Source organism: Balaenoptera musculus, chromosome 1, assembly GCF_009873245.2.
Source record: "Balaenoptera musculus isolate JJ_BM4_2016_0621 chromosome 1, mBalMus1.pri.v3, whole genome shotgun sequence".
Classification (NCBI taxonomy): domain Eukaryota; kingdom Metazoa; phylum Chordata; class Mammalia; order Artiodactyla; family Balaenopteridae; genus Balaenoptera; species Balaenoptera musculus.
The window spans coordinates 109752685-109771995 of record NC_045785.1 but is presented as its reverse complement, the minus strand read 5'-3'; positions in this window follow the sequence as shown (position 1 = coordinate 109771995).

The following is a 19311-nucleotide window of genomic DNA, read 5'->3' as shown; positions in this document are numbered from 1 at the left end:
TCACCATTCCTAGTACAACTATAAACCCTAGAAATTATACATAAAACAAACATAAGATAACTTTGAGAGGCGGAAAGAAGAAAGCAAACTGCCTAGGAATGGCAGGACCCAAGGAACAACACTGCAGTGAGTCCCTTGGGTTTTCTTTTTGCCTCATTTATCCCAGACTTGGAGCTGAAGAACCAGCAATTTGGAAATGCCAAATTGGGCCACAAAATAAAAATAATAAGAAGCCTCGGGCTTCCCTGGTGGCGCAGTGGTTGAGAATCTGCCTGCCAATGCAGGGGACACGGGTTCGAGCGCTGGTCCGGGAAGATCCCACATGCAGCGGAGCAAAAGGGCCCGTGAGCCACAATTACTGAGCCTGCGCGTCTGGAGCCTGTGCTCCGCAACAAGAGAGGCCGCGATAGTGAGAGGCCTGCGCACTGCGATGAAGAGTGGCCCCCGCTTGCCACAACTAGAGGAAGCCCTCGCACAGAAACGAAGACCCAACACAGCCATAACTAACTAAATAAATAAATAAATAAAATAAGAAGCCTCAATAAAAGCCTGCTCCTGCTAGCCAAAGGAAAGGGGCAGCCTAGCAAGAAAACTTTTAGACAATAACTGCTCCACTCTAGCCAAACACCACAGACAACACTGTGGTCCTACTGCCCACCATGCCAAGGCTGAGTGGGGAACCTAGACTTCCATCCTCACAAGGTTATAACAAGTGGCCCCAACACCCCTGCCAGGTGGTGTCACAGAAGATCAAATAGGAAACTATGACTTTCTTCCCCACCAGCCAGTAATGAGTCCTCCTACCCCTCCCTGGTGTCAGTAAAGACCATGGTGTCAGCAGAGAACCTGGAATTCACTCTCACCCGGCAGAAAAGAGGCACCCTTCTTCGTTCCTACATGGTTAAGTCAGAGGAGGCCTAGTAGAGAGTCAGCACTTTAACCATTACCCAGCAGTAATGAGGCCACATCCACCATAGTATCAGTGGAGACCATGCAGGGAGCTGGAACTCACATCCCCACCTAACAGTAAAGAGAAGCTCTGTGTCCCTTGGTTGTCAATGGAGGTGAAGTGTGAAATCTGAAACTCTACCTGGCAGCAATGAAGACCTACTTCTCCCTTCTATGCCAAAGCAATGTAAGAGAAAGTCAGTTAAAACAGAAGTCAGTTAAAACAGAAGTTTTAAATTAAGATTCAGAGTCTCATAATACAAAAATGTCCAGATTCCAATTTTTAAAAATCTCTCATCATACCATGAACCAAGATGATTTCAAACAATGATAAAAAACAATCAATAGATACCAGTACTGAGATGAGAGATATTAGAATTATCTGACATATTTTAAAGCAGCCATGATAAAAAGTCTTCAACAAACAATTATGAACATGCTTTAAACAAATGGGAAAAAATAGCTTCAGCAAAGAAACAAGATATAAAGAAGAACCAAGTGGAAATATTAGAACTATAAAATGTAGTAATGGAAATGAAAAGTTCAGTGGATGGACTCAAGAGCAGAATGAAGAAGACAGAGGAAAGAATATCAGTGAGCTGAAAGACAGAACAATAGAAATTACCCAATATGAACAACACAGAGAAAATAGACTGGAAAAAAAAAAAAAATGGAGCCTCAGGGACCTGTGAGACTATAACAAAAGATCTAAGATTCCTGTCATTGGAGTCCCAGAAGGAGAGGAGAAAGAAAGCAGGGCTTAAAAAGTACACAAAGGAATAATGGCTGAAAACTTCCCAGATTTGTTAAGAGACATAAACATACAAATTCAAGAAACTAAGCAAACCCCAAACAAGATAAACCCAAAGAAATCCACGTGAAGACAGATCATAATTAAACTTCTGAAATCTAAAGACAAAAAAATCTTGAATACAGCTAAAGAAAAATGACACTTTACCTATAAGGGAAAAAAACAATTCAAATGATAGCAGATTTCTCATCAGAAACCATGGAGGCAGGAAGGAAGTGATACCCTATTTTTCAAATGTTGGATGAAAAGGACTGTTGACCAAGAATTCTATACCCAGAAAAAAATATCCTTCAGGAATGAAGGGGAAATTAAGACACTCTCAGACAAAGGAAAACTAAAAGTTTGTCACCAGTAGACTTACTACTCTAAAAGAATGGCTAAAGGAAGTTCTCTAAACAGAAGGGAAGCAATAAAAAAGAAACCTTGGAATATCTGGAAGGAAGAAATAGCAGGGATGGTGAAAATGTGGCTAAAATCAACAGACATTCCTTCTCCTCTTAAGTTTTCTAAATTATGTTTGACTGTTGAAAAAATTATAACACTGTCTGATCTGGTTCTAAAGGTATGTACAGGAAATATGTTAAGCAATTATATTATAAATGAGAAAGAGAACAGAGAATTAAAGAGAGGTAGGGTTTCCATACTTCACTCAAACTGGTAAATAATGACATCAGTAGGCTATGATAAGTTATATATATATAATACATATAGCAGCCAATTTATTTTTTTTTAAAAAGCTATACAAGGAGATATACTCAAAAACAAAATGTAATTCTAAAAAATTTTCAAGACCCTGATACCAAAACCAGACAAAGATGTCACAAAGAAAGAAAACTACAGGACAATAACACTGATGAACATAGACGCAAAAATCCTCAACAAAATACTAGCAAACAGAATCCAACAGCACATTAAAAGGATCATACACCATGATCAAGTGGGGTTTATCCCAGGAATGCAAGGATACTTCAATATACGCAAATCAATGTGATACACCATATTAACAAATTGAAAAATAAAAACCATATGATCATCTCAATAGATGCAGAAAAAGCTTTTGACAAAATTCAACACCCATTTATGATAAAAACCCTCCAGAAAGTAGGCATAGAGGGAACTTACCACAACATAATAAAGGCCATATATGACAAACCCACAGCCAACATCGTCCTCAACGGTGAAAAACTGAAACCATTTCCACTAAGATCAGGAACAAGACAAGGTTGCCCACTCTCACCACTATTATTCAACATAGTTTTGGAAGTTTTAGCCACAGCAATCAGAGAAGAAAAAGAAATAAAAGGAATCCAAATCAGAAAAGAAGAAGTAAAGCTGTCACTGTTTGCAGATGACATGATACTATACATAGAGAATCCTAAAGATGCTACCAGAAAACTACTAGAACTAATCAATGAATTTCGTAAAGTAGCAGGATACAAAACTAATGCACAGAAATCTCTTGCATTCCTATACACTAATGATGAAAAATCTGAAAGTGAAATTAAGAAAACACTCCCATTTACCACTGCAACAAAAAGAATAAAATACCTAGGAATAAACCTACCTAAGGAGACAAAAGACCTGTATGCAGAAAACTATAAGACACTGATGAAAGAAATTAAAGACAATACAAACAGATGGAGAGATATACCACATTCTTGGATTGGAAGAATCAACATTGTGAAAATGACTATATTATCCAAAGCAATCTACAGATTCAATACAATCCCTATCAAACTACCACTGGCGTTTTTCACAGAACTAGAACAAAAAATTGCACAATTTATATGGAAACACAAAAGACCCCGAATAGCCAAAGCAATCTTGAGAAAGAAAAACGGAGCTGGAGGAATCAGGCTCCCTGATTTCAGACTATACTACAAAGCTACAGTAATCAAGAAAATATGGTGCTGGCACAAAAACAGAAATATAGATCAATGGAACAGGACAGAAAGCCCAGAGATAAACCCATGCACATATGGTCACCTTATCTTTGATAAAGGAGGCAAGAATATACAATGGAGAAAAGACAGCCTCTTCAATAAGTGGTGCTGGGAAAACTGGATGGCTACATGTAAAAGAATGAAATTAGAACACTCCCTAACACCATACACAAAACTAAACTCAAAATGGATTAAAGACCTAAATGTAAGGCCAGACACTATCAAACTCTTAGAGGAAAACATAGGCAGAACACTCTATGACATAAATCACAGCAAGATCCTTTTTGACCCACCTCCTAGAGAAATGGAAATAAAAACAAAAACAAATGGGACCTAATGAAACTTAAAAGCTTTTGCACAGCAAAGGAAACCATAAACAAGATGAAAAGACAACCCTCAGAATGGGAGAAAATATTTGCAAATGAAGCAACTGACAAAGGGTTAATCTCCAAATTTTACAAGCAGCTCATGCAGCTCAATATCAAAAAAACAAACAACCCAATCTAAAAATGGGCAGAAGACCTAAATAGACATTTCTCCAAAGAAGATATACAGATTGCCAACAAACACGTGAAAGAATGCTCAGCACCACTAATCATTAGAGAAATGCAAATCAAAACTACAATGAGGTATCACCTCACACCAGTCAGAATGGCCATCATCAAAAAATCTACAAACAATAAATGCTGGAGAGGGTGTGGAGAAAAGGGAACCCTCTTGCACTGTGGGTGGGAATGTAAATTGATACAGCCACTATGGAGAACAGTATGGAGGTTCCTTAAAAAACTAAAAATAGAACTACCATATGACCCAGCAATCCCACTCCTGGGCATATACCCTGAGAAAACCATAATTCAAAAAGAGTCATGTACCACAATTTTCATTGCAGCTCTATTTACAATAGCCAGAACATGGAAGCAACCTAAGTGCCCATCGACAGATGAATGGATAAAGAAGATGTGGCACATATATACAATGGAATATTACTCAGCCATAAAAAGAAATGAAATTGAGTTATTTGTAGTGAGGTGGATGGACCTAGAGTCTGTCATACAGAGTGAAGTAAGTCAGAAAGAGAAAAACAAATACCGTATGCTAACACATATATATGGAATCTAAAAAAAAAAAAAAAAAAAGGTCATGAAGAACCTAGGGGCAAGACGGGAATAAAGATGCAGACCTACTAGAGAATGGACTTGAGGACACGGGGAGGGGGAAGGGTAAGCTGGGACAAAGTGAGAGAGTGGCATGGACATATATACACTACCAAATGTAAAATAGATAGCTAGTAGGAAGCAGCCACATAGCACAGGGAGATTAGCTCTGTGCTTTGTGACCACCTAGAGGGGTGGGATAGGGAGGGTGGGAGGGAGGGAGATGTAAGACGGAAGAGATATGGGGATATATGTATATGTATAGCTGATTTACTTTGTTATAAAGCAGAAACTAACAGACCATTGTAAAGCAATTATACTCCAATAAAGATGTTAAAAAATTTAAAAAATGAAAAAAAAATTTTTTTTCAAGAAATCCTCAGGAAGTCAGGAAAAAGAAAACAGAACAAACAAAAATAAAAAATAAAATGGCAGACTTAAGCGCTACCATACCAATAAATACATTAAATGTAAATGGTCTAAATACACCAAGTAGAGACAGAGATCAACAGTGTGGATGAAAAAAAATGTGACCCAACTATATACTGTCTACAGGAAACTCACTTTAAATATAATGATACAATGGGAGGAAGGGGAACTGGATGAAAACAGTCAATAAGTACAAACTTCCAGTTATAAGATAAATAAGTACTAGGGATGTAATGTACATGATAAATATAATTAACACTGGTGTATGTTATATATAAAAGTTAAGAGAGCAAATCCTAAGAGTTCTCATCACAAGGAAAAATATTTTTTTCTATTTCTTTAATTTTATATGTGAGATAATGGATGGTCACTAAGCTTACTGTGATAATCACTTCATGATGTATGTAAGTCAAATCATTATGTTGTACACCTTAAACTTTTACAGTGCTGTATCTCAATTATATCTCAATAAAACTGGAAGATATATATATATATATATATATATATATATATATATATATATATATATATATATATATATAGTGATATAGGCAAGTTGAAAGTAAAAGGATGGGAAAAGTTATACCATGCAAATATTAAGCAATGGGAAGCAGGCATCATTGTATCAATATCAGACAAAGAAAACTTCAGAACAAAGAATTACCAGACACCAAGAAGATCATTACATAATAATAAAGGGACCAATCCACCAAGAAAACATAGCAATACTAAATGCATACGCCCCAAACAAAAGAGCTGAAAAACAAGTGAAGTAAAAATGAACTGAACTAAAAAGTAGACAAATCCACAATTAGATTTGGAGACTTCAATACCCCTCTCTCAACAACTGATAGAACAACTAGATAGAAAATCAGCAAAGATACAGAAGAATTCAACAACACCATCAACCAACAGGACCTTATCAACATTTATAGAACACTCTAACCAACAACAGCAGAATACACATTTTTTTATTCTCCCACAGAATATATACCAACATAGGCCATATCCTGGACCATAAAACCAATCTCAACTAATTTAAAAGAACTGAATCAAACAATGTGTCCTCTGACTACCACGAATCAAACTAGAAATCAATAATAGAAGGATAAGAGGAAAATCTCCAAATACTTAGAAACTAAACAATACACTTCTTAATAACCTATGGGTCAATGAAGAAGTTTCAAGAAAAAAAATTTAATAAATTGAACTGAATAAAAATGAAAACAACATATCAAAATTTGTGGCACACAGCTAAAGCAGTGCTAAGGGAAAATTATAGCACTAAACACATATATTAGAAAAGAAGAAAGGTCTAAAAATCAATCATCTAAACTCCCACCTCAAGAACCTAGAAAAAGAAGATCAAACTAAACCCATAACAAGCATGAGCAAGGAAATAAAAAGAAGACGAGAAAAAGAACAGAAATCAATGAAACTTATAAAAGAAAAACAGAGAATATCCATGAAACAAAGAGTTGGTTCTTTGAGGAAAAAAATCAATAAAATTGACAAACCACTAGGAAGAGTGACAAGAAAAAGACACAAATTACAAATATAGGAATGAAACATGGCATATCACTAAAGACCTCACAAATATCAAAAAGATAAGGGAGGGCTTCCCTGGTGGCGCAGTGGTTACGAATCTGCCTGCCAATGCAGGGGACACGGGTTCGAGCCCTGGTCCGGGAGGATCCCACATTCCGCAAAGCAACTAAGCCTGTGTGCCACAACTGCTGAGCCTGTGCTCTAGAGCCCGTGAGCCACAACAACTGAAGCCAGAGAGCCACACCTACTGAAGCCCACGCACCTGGAGCCCGTGCTCCACAACAAGAGAAGCCACCACAGTGAGAAGCCGCACGCAGCAACGAAGACCCAATGCAGCCAAAAATAAATAAATAAATATTTTTAAAAATTCATACGGAACTGCAAAATATCTAGAATAGCCAAAACAACTTTGAAAAAGAAGAACAAAGTTGAAAATAATTTCAAGACTAGTCACAAAGCTACAAGAATCAAGACAGTATGGTACTGGTGGGACTTCCCTGGTGGCGCAGTGGTTAAGAATCCTCCTGCCAATGCAGGGGACACAGGTTTGAGCCCTGGTCCGGGAAGATACTACATGTCACGGAGCAACTAAGCCCGCGTGCCACAACTACTGAGCTTGTACTCTAGAGCCCACGAGCCACAACTACTGAGCCCGTGTGCCACAACTACTGAAGCCCACACACCCTAGAGCCCATGCTCCACAACAAGAGAAGCCACTGTAATAAGAAGCCCGCGCATTGCAATGAATAGTGGCCGCCGCTCTCTGCAACTAGAGAAAGCCCGCGTGCAGTAACGAAGACTCAATGCAGCCATAAATAAATAAATAAATTTATTTTTTTAAAAAAAGATAAGGGAATACTATGAACGCTATACACATAAATTTGAGAAATTAGACAAAACAGATTATATCCTTGGCAAAAAACTATCACAATTAACCCAATATGAAATACATCATTTGAATAGACCTGTAACAATTAAGAAAATTAATAATTTTAAACTGCCCCCTCTTGTCCCCACCAAAAAAAAAAAAACCTCTCCAGGCCCAGATAGTTTCTCTGGAGAATTCTGCCAAATGTTTAAAGAAAAATTAACACCAATTCTATATAATTTCTTTCACAAAATAGAAGAATTGCCTCCCAATTCATTTTATGAAGGTATATTACCTGGGGGGGGGGGTAGGGGGAGGGGACAGACAACAACAGTACAAAAAAAAAGATAAGTACAGACCAATATCTCTCATGAATATAAATCAAAAAATCCTTAACAAAGTATCAGCAAATAGATTTTAGCGATGTATAAAAAGATTTATACATCATGCCCAAGTGGAGTTTATTCCAGGGAGGCAAGTCTGGTTCAGTATTCAAAAATCAACCCATGTAATCCACCATTAAGACTCTGGAGAAAATCACATGATTATATCAATTGATTCAGAAGGATTATTTGACACAATTCAACACCCACTCATGATTAAAAAAAAAAAAGACTCTCAGGAAAATAGGAATTTAGGGAAACCTCTTCAACTTGACAAGAGCACCTACAAAGCCTACAGCTAACATTATACTTAATGGTGAAAGTCTGAGTGAGTGCTTTCCTCCTAAAATCAGGAACAAGGCAAGTATATTTGCTCTCATCTCTCTTGTTCAAAATAGTGCTGGCAGTTCTAGACAGTGCAATAAGGCAAGAAAGGGAAGTAAAAAGGCATACAGATTCGAAAAGAAAAAATAAAACTGTCCCCATTTGCAGATGCTGTAATTTTCTATGTAGAAAATCTTAATGAATCTAACCAAAAACTCCTAGGAACAAATTAATATGGTACACATACACACACACACCATGTACGCACCAAAATTAAAAATACTATTTACAATTGCTCAAAAAACTGCTTAGGTATAAATAACAAAACAAATACAAATTTACATTCTAAAAACTATACAATGTTGATGAAATAAAGATCTAAATAAATGGAGAGACATTCTGTGTTCATGGGTCAAAAGACTCAGCTTAGTAAAAATGTCAATTTTTCCCCAAATTGATATGCAGGTTTAATGAAATTTACTATCAAAATTCCAACATTTTTTGTTGACATAAACAATATTGTTCCAAAATTTATTTGGAAGGCAAAGGAACTAGAATCGCTAAAATAATTTTGAAAAAGAACAATAAAGTGTAAGGAATCAGTCTACCCAATTTTAAGACTTATTATATAGCAACAATAATTAATGCTGTGTATTATAGGTGGAAGGATAGACACATCGATCAGTGGAACAGAATAGAGATTCCAGAAATAGACCCACACAAATATGCCCAACTTTTTTTTTTTTCTTGACAAAGATACCAAAGCAATTCAATGGAGGAAAGATAGCTTTTCCAACAGATGATGCTGAAGCAATTAGACAACCATAGGCAAAAAATGAAACTCAATCTAAGTCTAACGCCTTATTCAAAAATTAATTCAGGACTTCCCTGGTGGCACAGTGGTTAAGAATCCACCTGCCAATGCAGGGGACACGGGTTCGAGCCCTGGTCCGGGAAGATCCCACATGCCACGGAGCAACTAAGCCCATGCGCCGCAACTACTGAGGCTGCACTCTAGAGCCCGTGAGCCGTAACTACTGAGTCCACGTGCCACAACTACCGAAGCCCACGCGCCTAGAGCCTGTGCTCCACAACTAGAGAAGCCACTGCAATAAGTCCACGCACCGCAATGAAGAGTAGCCCCCACTCGCTGCAACTAGAGAAAGCCAGCGCACATTAACAAAGACCCAACGCAGCCATAAATTAATTTATAAAAAAAAATTAATTCAAAATGGCCACAGACTTAAATGTAAACTGTAAAATTATAAAACTTTTTTTAAAAAGGAGAAAATCTTCAAGACGTGGAATTAGAGTTCTTAAATTTGACACCAAAAGCATGCTCTATAAAAGGAAAAATCAAGAATTCAGACCTCATCAAAGTTAAAAACTTGTGCTCCTGGAAAGCCCACGTGAAGAGGATGAAAAGACAAGCTACTGGGGAAGAATATTTGCAAACCATATATCTAACATATCTAAATAAATACTCAAAGTAAAAAAATCCACAAACAATCCAATCAGAAAACGGGCAAAAGACATGAACATATATTTCACCAAAAAGGATATTATCAAGGGAAAGGAAGCACATGAAAAGATGTTCAAGATAATTATCCAGAAAAATGCAAATTAAAACCACAATGAAATATTACTATATACCCATCAGAATGGCTAAAATAAAAAATTGTGACACCACCAAATCCTGGTGAGGATACAGAGAAACTGGTTATACACTGCTGGTAGGAATGCAAAATGGGGTAGCCACTTTGAAAAAGAATTTGGTGGACTTCCCTGGTGGCACAGTAGTTAAGAATCTGCCTGCCAATGCAGGGGACATGGGTTCGATCCCTGGTCTGGGAAGATTCCACACGCCGCGGAGCAACTAAGCCCGTGCGCCACAACTACTGAGCCTGCGCTCTAGAGTCCGCGAGCCACAGCTACTGAAGCCCGTGCACCTAGAGCCCGTGCTCCGCAAGAAGAGAAGCCACCTCAGCGAGAAGCCCGCACACTGCAACGAAGAGTAGCCCCCGCTCGCTGCCAACTAGAGAAAGCCCATGCACAGCAATGAAGACCCAACACAGCCAAAAATAAATAAATAAAATTAATTAAAAAAAGAAAAAGAATTTGGCAATTCCTTACAAAGTTAAACATACACTTACCATTTAACTCAGCAGTCCCAATCCCATGTATTTACTAAAGAGAAATAAAAAGTTACTAATAATATATTTAATGTTCGTAGGAGCTTTATTTCCCCAAATGGAATAACCCACATGGCCATCAACTGCTGCATAGATAAAGAATGGAATACTACTCAGCAGATAAAGGAACAAACTAATGAGACATACAACACTGATAAATCTAAATATATGCTACATGAAAGAAGTTGGACACAAAACACTACATGCTGTATGATTCCATTTATGTGAAATTATTAAAAAGGCAAAATCTAGTGACAAAATATCAGTAGTAGCTAGGAACCAGAGTTTTGGATGGGGATTGACTGCAAAGGGGCATGAGCAGTGATGGGCTGGTAAATGTTTAACCACCAGCTTTCAGTGAGGAGGGAGCCCTGGTTTGTGGCATTTGCCAGTGTCTATGGTGTAAATACCTTTGTCAATTTCACATGACCAATATGACATCACTGAACATTGAGTAGGGGAGAGAATGCTAGCTAACAATTGGATCCCACAATTGGTGTAAGTTGGCTCCAGCACACCACTGGGCACGGGGGAATGTTGTGGGGCTGCAGAAATGTTACCTATCTTGTAGTGATGGTTAAACAACTGTATATATTTGAAAAACTTATTAAAGGTATTTTTAAAAATAAATTTATTTTACTTATTTATTTTTGGCTGCGTTGGGTCTTCGTTGCTGCACGCGGGCTCTCTAGTTGCGGTGAGCAGGGGCTACTCTTCGTTGCGGTGCACGGGCTTCTCATTGCGGTGCCTTCTCTTGTTGCGGAGCACGGGCTCTAGGTGCACGGGCTTCAGTAGCTGTGGCTCGCGGACTCTAGAGCGCAGGCTCAGTAGTTGTGGCGCACGGGCTTAGTTGCTCCGCGGCATGTGGGATCTTCCCAGACCAGGGCTCGAACCCATGTCCCCTGTGTTGGCAGGCAGATTCTTAACCACTGCGCCACCAGGGAAGCCCAAGGTATGTTTTAAATTGGTGAACTTTAATGTAAATAAATTATACTTCAATAAAGATTTATTTTTTAAGCTGGCTCAGGTATAGAAACAGCAAGGAATGACAAATTTTTATCAGGGTGGCTGCCTCAGTCTCCTGGTCATCCATCCTCAGTTACTCTTAATTGTACAGATTGGGCGATATCCTTGTTGAGTGCCACCTATCTTGTTCCCAAGAGAGCTGTATTTCATTAATGATCTCCAAAGCCCTCTGCCAGTCAGACCTTAGCTGCCTCTCCAACATTTCTGCTCAGTACAGTAATTCAGCCACTCTGATGTCAATGGCTAGGCACCCACCACCTGCCCGTTTCAGCGTCCTATGGTCCCCATTACTATCAGTGAGCCTGGTTCTGTGACAGTTCAGTCCTGCCTATGGAGCAAGGCCATCCCTGAGCTTCTCAACGAAACTGGTGCTCATCTCACAGCACATTCTTTCTCACTTCAGTAAATAAAATATCCTTTGGGCCCTCTGATAGAACATAATCATTTGGTGACTTTTCTGACTTGATGTAGCATATAAAACTGGCAATATTCACTCTAACCTGCCAACTTTTTTGACCCCTTTGATACCTTCTTCCATCATATGCCAAGTGGCCCCCACTCACCGCAACTAAAGAAAGCCCGCACGCAGCAACGAAGACCCAACGTGGCCAAAAATAAAAACAAATAAAATAAATTTAAAAAACAAAAAACTTATCTAGAGCTCTGCTACTCTTATAATTAAATCCTGAACTTTGTTCTCAGCTTTTTGGGTCCTCTGGATGCAGGAAATAAAGGTCTCTTCACAAGCTGCCTAGGAGGGCCTCTGGCTTTCACAGGCTTCGATTAGTGACTATCGCCCTCAGCCTTCCGCTGTCTTTCTCCACTGCGCTGAGGGCCTCCAGCAGCAGCCATCCACTTCCACTGTCTTTATAACTTCTCAAACCTGATGTATTTCCCCCACTAATGCATTCCCTCCCACCAGGATCCCATCCCAGTGCACCGCTAGTGAAAGTTTTGACAACTGCAGCCATCCAGTGTGCCAGGAGCCATCCATGCGCTACCCACCACCAGCGATTGGGTCCTCATTGCCAGCCGGCCGGCAGGTGATCTGGCTTTAAAGTCACATTTTGGAATCTGCTTCCTCAGTACTCTTGGCACCAACTGTTGCCAGGCTGGGTTCCCTGGGTAACATACTTTGAGATGGAGATTTGAGTAAAGGAAGTTTATTAGGGTGTGCTGTCAGGATCAACAACACCTGTGAGGAAGTGAAGGCCACAGGACTGGACAGAAGGAGCCATGGAGCTGTGGTGACCCTTCAGTGCTGTCCCCCATAGAGGCAAGGGAATCAGGCCTTTGAACTCCCATACTGACCAGTGAATACAGGCTGTCTAAGGATGGGGCACTACCTTGGATGATTTTTCAGTTGAGGGCAATTTCTAGAGGGGTCTCGGCTTAGAAATGTTAGCCACCAAAACTACCCACACCTTGCGCAGGAAGGAAGGCTACAGGGTTGAGTGCTTCAGTCCTAAGGAGGGGCATCTGGATGGCACACCATGGCATCCACTGTAGGACCTTTAAATACGAGAAGTAGAATATATATATATATTTTTTGATACTTCTCACCTAGGACAGCTATAGACAACTTCTCTCCCCTCTTAGATGGTTTGGTGTGTGGGGTCTCACGATCAGTTACTTTACTACTGGAAGGGTCGTCAGCCGCGGGGAGAAAAACGGTGTATTCCAAAACCAAATAGACATTGTATTAAGATCTTACTATATATTAGTCCTAACATCGCTATGAACTACTGAATACATGTGACCAAGAATACACTGTTCATCTTACCTTCCTCTCTAAGGGGTGGACTACTTTTCTTTACACTCAGTAGATCTTCCCATAACATCTAGTGCAAGTCGATATACAGAAGAGCAAACTGAAAAATGAAAATCATGGAGACGGAAATGATCTTGAATGAGAGATAGTTGGCACTCAAAATGTTTGTTGATAAACGAATGGATTTTGACCTCAGCTACAGTTAGAATGATAGATCAATTGCCCAGAGGTGTACTACATCCATGTTCCTGAACTGTCATCCAGCCATTTTTTGTTCTCCAAGCTAAACGGGTCTAGGTATTTTTTTTCCTAGCGTGAAGTACTGGAATCACATTAGATTGGAAATCAGGAGAGTGCAAGCCCCCTGTGCCACTCTGTCATCTGTGGATAAGTTTCTTCATCTGTAAAATAAGACTGGACTGGCTGATCTCTAAGGCAATTTCTACTTGAACAAATTCTACGATTCAGTCCTCCCCTTTGGCATCTGGTTTTCATTTCTCTAATCATAAAGTGTGGAAACAAAACGCAGTAACCCATTTAGCCTTTTTCCATCAGATTTAGTTTGCAGATACATCTTAATTGAACAATTAACCTATCCTACAGCTACCAGACAACTATTAGGAGTTTGTTCTTCCAGTCTCCTGAGATGCGCTTATCGCTGCAATTCTTTGAGGGCTCTGTGCTGTCACTTATCCAGCCCAGTGACTGAAGAATAGGATACTTTGTGAAGTCCTGCTCCTGAAGGACCCGCCTCAGATTCCAGGCCACTTGGGGCCTGTGAGAGACGGGTCAGGAGTGTGACTAGTGAACTGTTGTGTTGGGCCTTGAAGAAGCTTTCTGGAGAAAGCGCTAAGTCTTCAGTCTCACACAAAATAGCCCTAAACTCCAACATATCAACTTGCATTTAACTTTAGTGTACTCCCTCTTCTCCTTGTGACTCTCCTCAGTGACTGTCCCCTGTGCCAGGTTAAATTACTACCTCACTGAAACAATAGCTGCTATCTACGAAGGCCTACCATAGGCCAGACATGGGAATGGTGCCTGCATGTGTAATGACACCCCGCACAAGTCCACAAGGGACATGTTATCCCCCTTATAGATGAAGAAACTCAGCAACCCAAGGGGACAACAGGAATGCTTTAACAGTGCCAAGAGCCTGTTCTTTTTCAACAAGCATTTAGTGAAAAGCTACTGTATGCAAAGCACATTTGATTATTTTGGATTAAAGCAGAATTTTCCCATGGATGCTGAAAACTTTCTGGGTTTGTATGTCCACATGCACGTGCCAGCCTGCTCCCAGGGAGCTGTTTTTACAAAGCAAATGTTAGGATTCATGGATTTCAGATTCACGATGACAACAATGCTCAAAGATAAAATCTAGTAGCATGCCCCGCTTTTTTTTTTTTTTTTTTTTACAGATATGAAAACCAACGCACTACGAGACTGTTAGATAACAGTGATATCTAAGAAAAAAGTGAGGAAAGGCTTCAGGAAGAAGTTTCCTTGGAAGAAGCAAGACTTGCCCTTCAGATTTAATAACGGGGAGATATGATATTAGACAGTAACTTGATGCCTGTAATTCTAATCATCTGTTAGCATTTAGCTCCCACGCTGGGAAACATTTTCTGGCCAAGCCCCCATCATGCCCACCTGCCACTACAGTGCCAGTCAGGTATCCCTCCTCTGTGCCCCTGCAGTGGCTTGCCCTTTTCTCTTATCATTTCACTTCTGAAACTGATTATAATTATCTATTAATCCATCTCCACTCACTAGACTACAAGTTCCTTGAGGAAAGTGTATCTGACTTCCAAAAGTTTGCAGCCTGAGTATATAATGTACCCTAATATTTGTTGAATAAACGAGTGAATAAGTGATCAAACGAATGAATAATCAACCTTGCAAGGTTTCTTTCTTCTGACACTTCTAAGAAGGAAACATCTAAGGAGTTCATGAAACAGCACTGCCAGAGATTAGGCCCTGGATTTTGCAACTTCTGAAGGAACTTTCTATTACAGGAATCTGGAAATTTGTGAACATTCTCCCACTCCTAGCCCTGTTTCTCTTCCTCCTGCTCACTCCACCCAGGCCTGGAACGGGTGTTCTCCGAGCGGAGCGGTGTCTCACCCAGGAGAGGGCAGCAGAGGTCCGTCCAGGGAGATGAGAGCGACACGCTTTCCAGCTCTGGCCCTGCCTTCCCACCCAGTGAGAGCCAGCCGGAGGCCATCCTTGCTGCAAGCCTGTGACAGCTTCTGCTCCAACTGTGAGGACAGGAACCTGACACAGAGGTCACTCTAGGTCACGTGGTGGCAAAGTTAGGCCTGCCCATTAGTGCCCATTACTTCTGGACATCAGGGCCGATCTGCACAACATTTCCAAGAAGCCCTTAATGTTTTTTAGCCTAAAAGTAAAATAGACCCGAAGATATGGAAAATGTCAAACCCCTGGATGCTCAAGTGTCTCCCATTACAAAAGCCCGTCCTCGACACTGCCTCCCCTTCTAGCTACTGCCCTTCCTCCGTCCGCCTCACAGCCGTGCTCCTAGAAGGTCATCTCCACGGGCAGCATGCATCCACTCCCACATCCTCATCTCACAATTGCTGCTAAGCCCACTGCAGTCTCACTTCTGTCAACCCCACTGAAGCTAATCATATTAATATTATGCACGACCCAATTGCAAATCAGTGGAAACCTTCTGGCCTAAATTCATCCCCCGGGGAGTTCCCTGGTGGTCTAGTGGTTAGAATTTGGCGCTTTCACTGCCATAGCGCAGCTTCAATCCCTGGTTGGGGAACTGAGATCCCACAAGCCACACAGTACGGGCCAAAATATAAGTTAAAAAATTTTAAACATTTTTAGAATTAAAAAATAAATTCATCTCCCCATTGCCCCTGCCCCTGTCAACTTCCCTTCTGCATTAGCAGATGATCCTATCATCCCTCTCCTTGTCCACACAAGAAACCTGGAAGTCAGTCTAGAATCTACATCCCCCCTTATAACCCCACCCCATTCAAATCACAAGCCCTGCCAATTCCTCCTCCTAAAGACAACTAGGATTCATCTCCTGTTTTCATGCCACTGCCTCGATCAAGCCTTCCTCGTGCAGTCAGGCTTCTAACCACCACCCACCCATCCTTGCAACCATTCAGCAAGTGCACACTGAGTAGCTACACGTGCCAGGCACAGCTGTGGTTGCTGGCCTTGGAGTGACGAGCACGACTGACAAGGCCTGCTCTCACCGGGGCTCACATTCCTGGGGCCACAGACAGTAACAGGAAAATAAGCAGACAAGACAATATCAGACAGTGGTAGGTGTTGTAAAGAAAACCAGACCGAGGGATGTGACAGAACGGCTAGGGGGAATACCTTTCTAATTAAATATGTTTAAATGCCTGGGGGAAGCGACTTCAGTCTGCTCCCTAGAAGAGGACTCTCTGAGGAAGTGACAAGAAGCTATCTAGGGCACTGTTCAATGGCTATATCCTCAACTTCCCAGCCTCCCTTCAAGAGGGGGCCGCGTACACAGTTCTGGCCAATGAGATGGTAGTGGAAGTTGTGGGGAGGAAGCGGGTGTCCCGAGGAAGCTTTTGCTTTCCTGAAAAGACAGACAAGTACCACTGGCACAGTCCCTTCCTGGTCCTCCTGCGTCTCCTCTGACCATGAGGGAGGGAAGGAACGGCAGAGAGGCGGCCCCTGAAACAACGCCAGCAGCCGCCACCTGCGGGTCGGCCACGTGAGGAAAGCACGGCCTGCTTGCTTAGCAGAGTCTTCTCTTGTTTCCAGCACACAGCATCCCTACTTAGACCATTAGCTCTGTGAGGTTCTGGGGAAGAGAAATCCAGGCAGAGTCCGAAGGCCCTAAAGTGGGAACTACCTTGGCATGTTCGGGGAGGAGAGAAAAGATTGGTGTGGCTGGAGCCCCGTGAGGAGGGAGGGAAAGAGCAGCCGACGACCGAGAGGTGGAGGGGCTCATGAAGCTTTGCAGTCCCTGGAAGGCCATCCGGACTTTAAGTGCACAGAAGACCACTAAAGGGGTTGAGGCAGGAAAGTAACATACTGATTTAGGTTTCTTAAAAGGTCATTCGAGCTACCACGTGGAGAATGAGTCAGGGAGGGAGGGTACGGCAGACACTGCTTCGGGACTGACCCAACAGCTGCTCCCCTCTCCTTTTCTCTTGCCCCCTTCTGCTCTGGAAGCAAGGAAGAAAGGAGTAATAAGAATCAGCAGACCAGGACTTCCCTGGTGGCGCAGTGGTAAAGAATCCGCCTGCCAATGCAGGGGACATGGGTTCGAACCCTGGTCCGGGAAGATCCCACATGCCACGGAGCAACTAAGCCCGTGCGCCACAACTATTGAGCCTGAACTCTAGAGCCTGCGAACCACAACTATACTGAGCCCATGCGCCACAGCTACTAAAGCCCGCGTGCCTAGAGCCCGTGCACCACAACGAAGAGTAGCCCCTGCTCGCCGCAACTAGAGAAAGCCCGCACACAGCAATGAAGACCCAACGCAACCAATAAATAAATAAATAAATAAATTTATTAAAAAAAAAAAAAAGAATCAGCAGGCCACCAGCATCCTGCTCAGCAGAATGTAAGCACCGAGACACCCTGACTACCCCATGCCTCTTGCCACGTCTGCCTAGCAAATCCCTTCTTACACATCACATGCCAGTTTCCGTGAGGCCTCCCTCACTCCCTCACTTCGCAAGGAGACCAGGTGTTCCTCCTTCCACCGCCTCCTGTATCATGTCCCTACTTCCATCATAGGTATACAACGGTCTTGACAGCAGTCGACGTAATGGGACTGCTCATTCAACTATACAAGCATTCGTTCTCTCCACAAATGCATACCAAGCACTTACTATATTCAGACACTGTGCTAGGGGTCTGGAACTCAACAGTGAACAAGTTTGATTTTTAGGTTTGGTCCCTGCCCTGGTGGAGCTTTCAGTCCAAAAAGTGAGATATTCAGACAGTTAAGGTTTGGGGAGAAAAGCATCCCGTCTCCCAGACCATGAACCGCTGCATGGCGGGGACGATCGCTCTGCCTTACCCCCAGGACCGAGCGCACTGTCTCACACAGAGAAGGCGCACTGTGACCTAAAAGTGCATTTCTTATCTCCACCAGGGAACTCCCCAAGCATGAGCCGCTGCACTCTCGTGTATTAAACCACGCGCTCAAGCATCCTGAAAAACGCTCTGCTCTCTCCCCCACACTGTTGCAGGCCTCTGCCCCTACAAAAGGTTCCAAGAGTGTCTAACATAACACTTCACATCAGAGATCCTTAGTAGGTGTGTGTTTGGCTGAAGGCTTCGTTTGGATTTTCTAAACAGGGATACCTCATTGTCAGAGCCATGGCTGTTGAAGTGTGATTCTGAAAGCACTTAAAATAACTCCTCAGGGGCTTCCCTGGTGGCGCAGTGGTTGAGAATCTGCCTGCCAATGCAGGGGACACGGGTTCGAGCCCTGGTCTGGGAAGATCCCACATGCCGCGGAGCAACTCGGCCCGTGAGCCACAACTACTGAGCCTGCGCGTCTGGAGCCTGTGCTCGGCAACGAGAGGCCGCGATGGTGAGAGGCCCGCGCACCGCGATGAAGAGTGGCCCCCGCACCGCGATGAAGAGTGGCCCCCGCTTGCCACAACTAGAGAAAGCCCTCGCACAGAAACGAAGACCCAACACAGCCATACATACATACATAAATAAAAAGAATGTAAGCAGACAAGAATAGCATTAAAAATAATAATTTAAAAAAAAAAAATTAAAAAAAAATAAATAAATAACTCCTCAGGTTCCTACCCCATAGCTTATTATGTGTAGCTTTAATAGTTCTCTAAATGCCCCATTTTGTTGCCCTTTCTACTACTGCAGATGATGGTAGCTGGGAACAAGACAGCAGAGACAAGGGAAATAA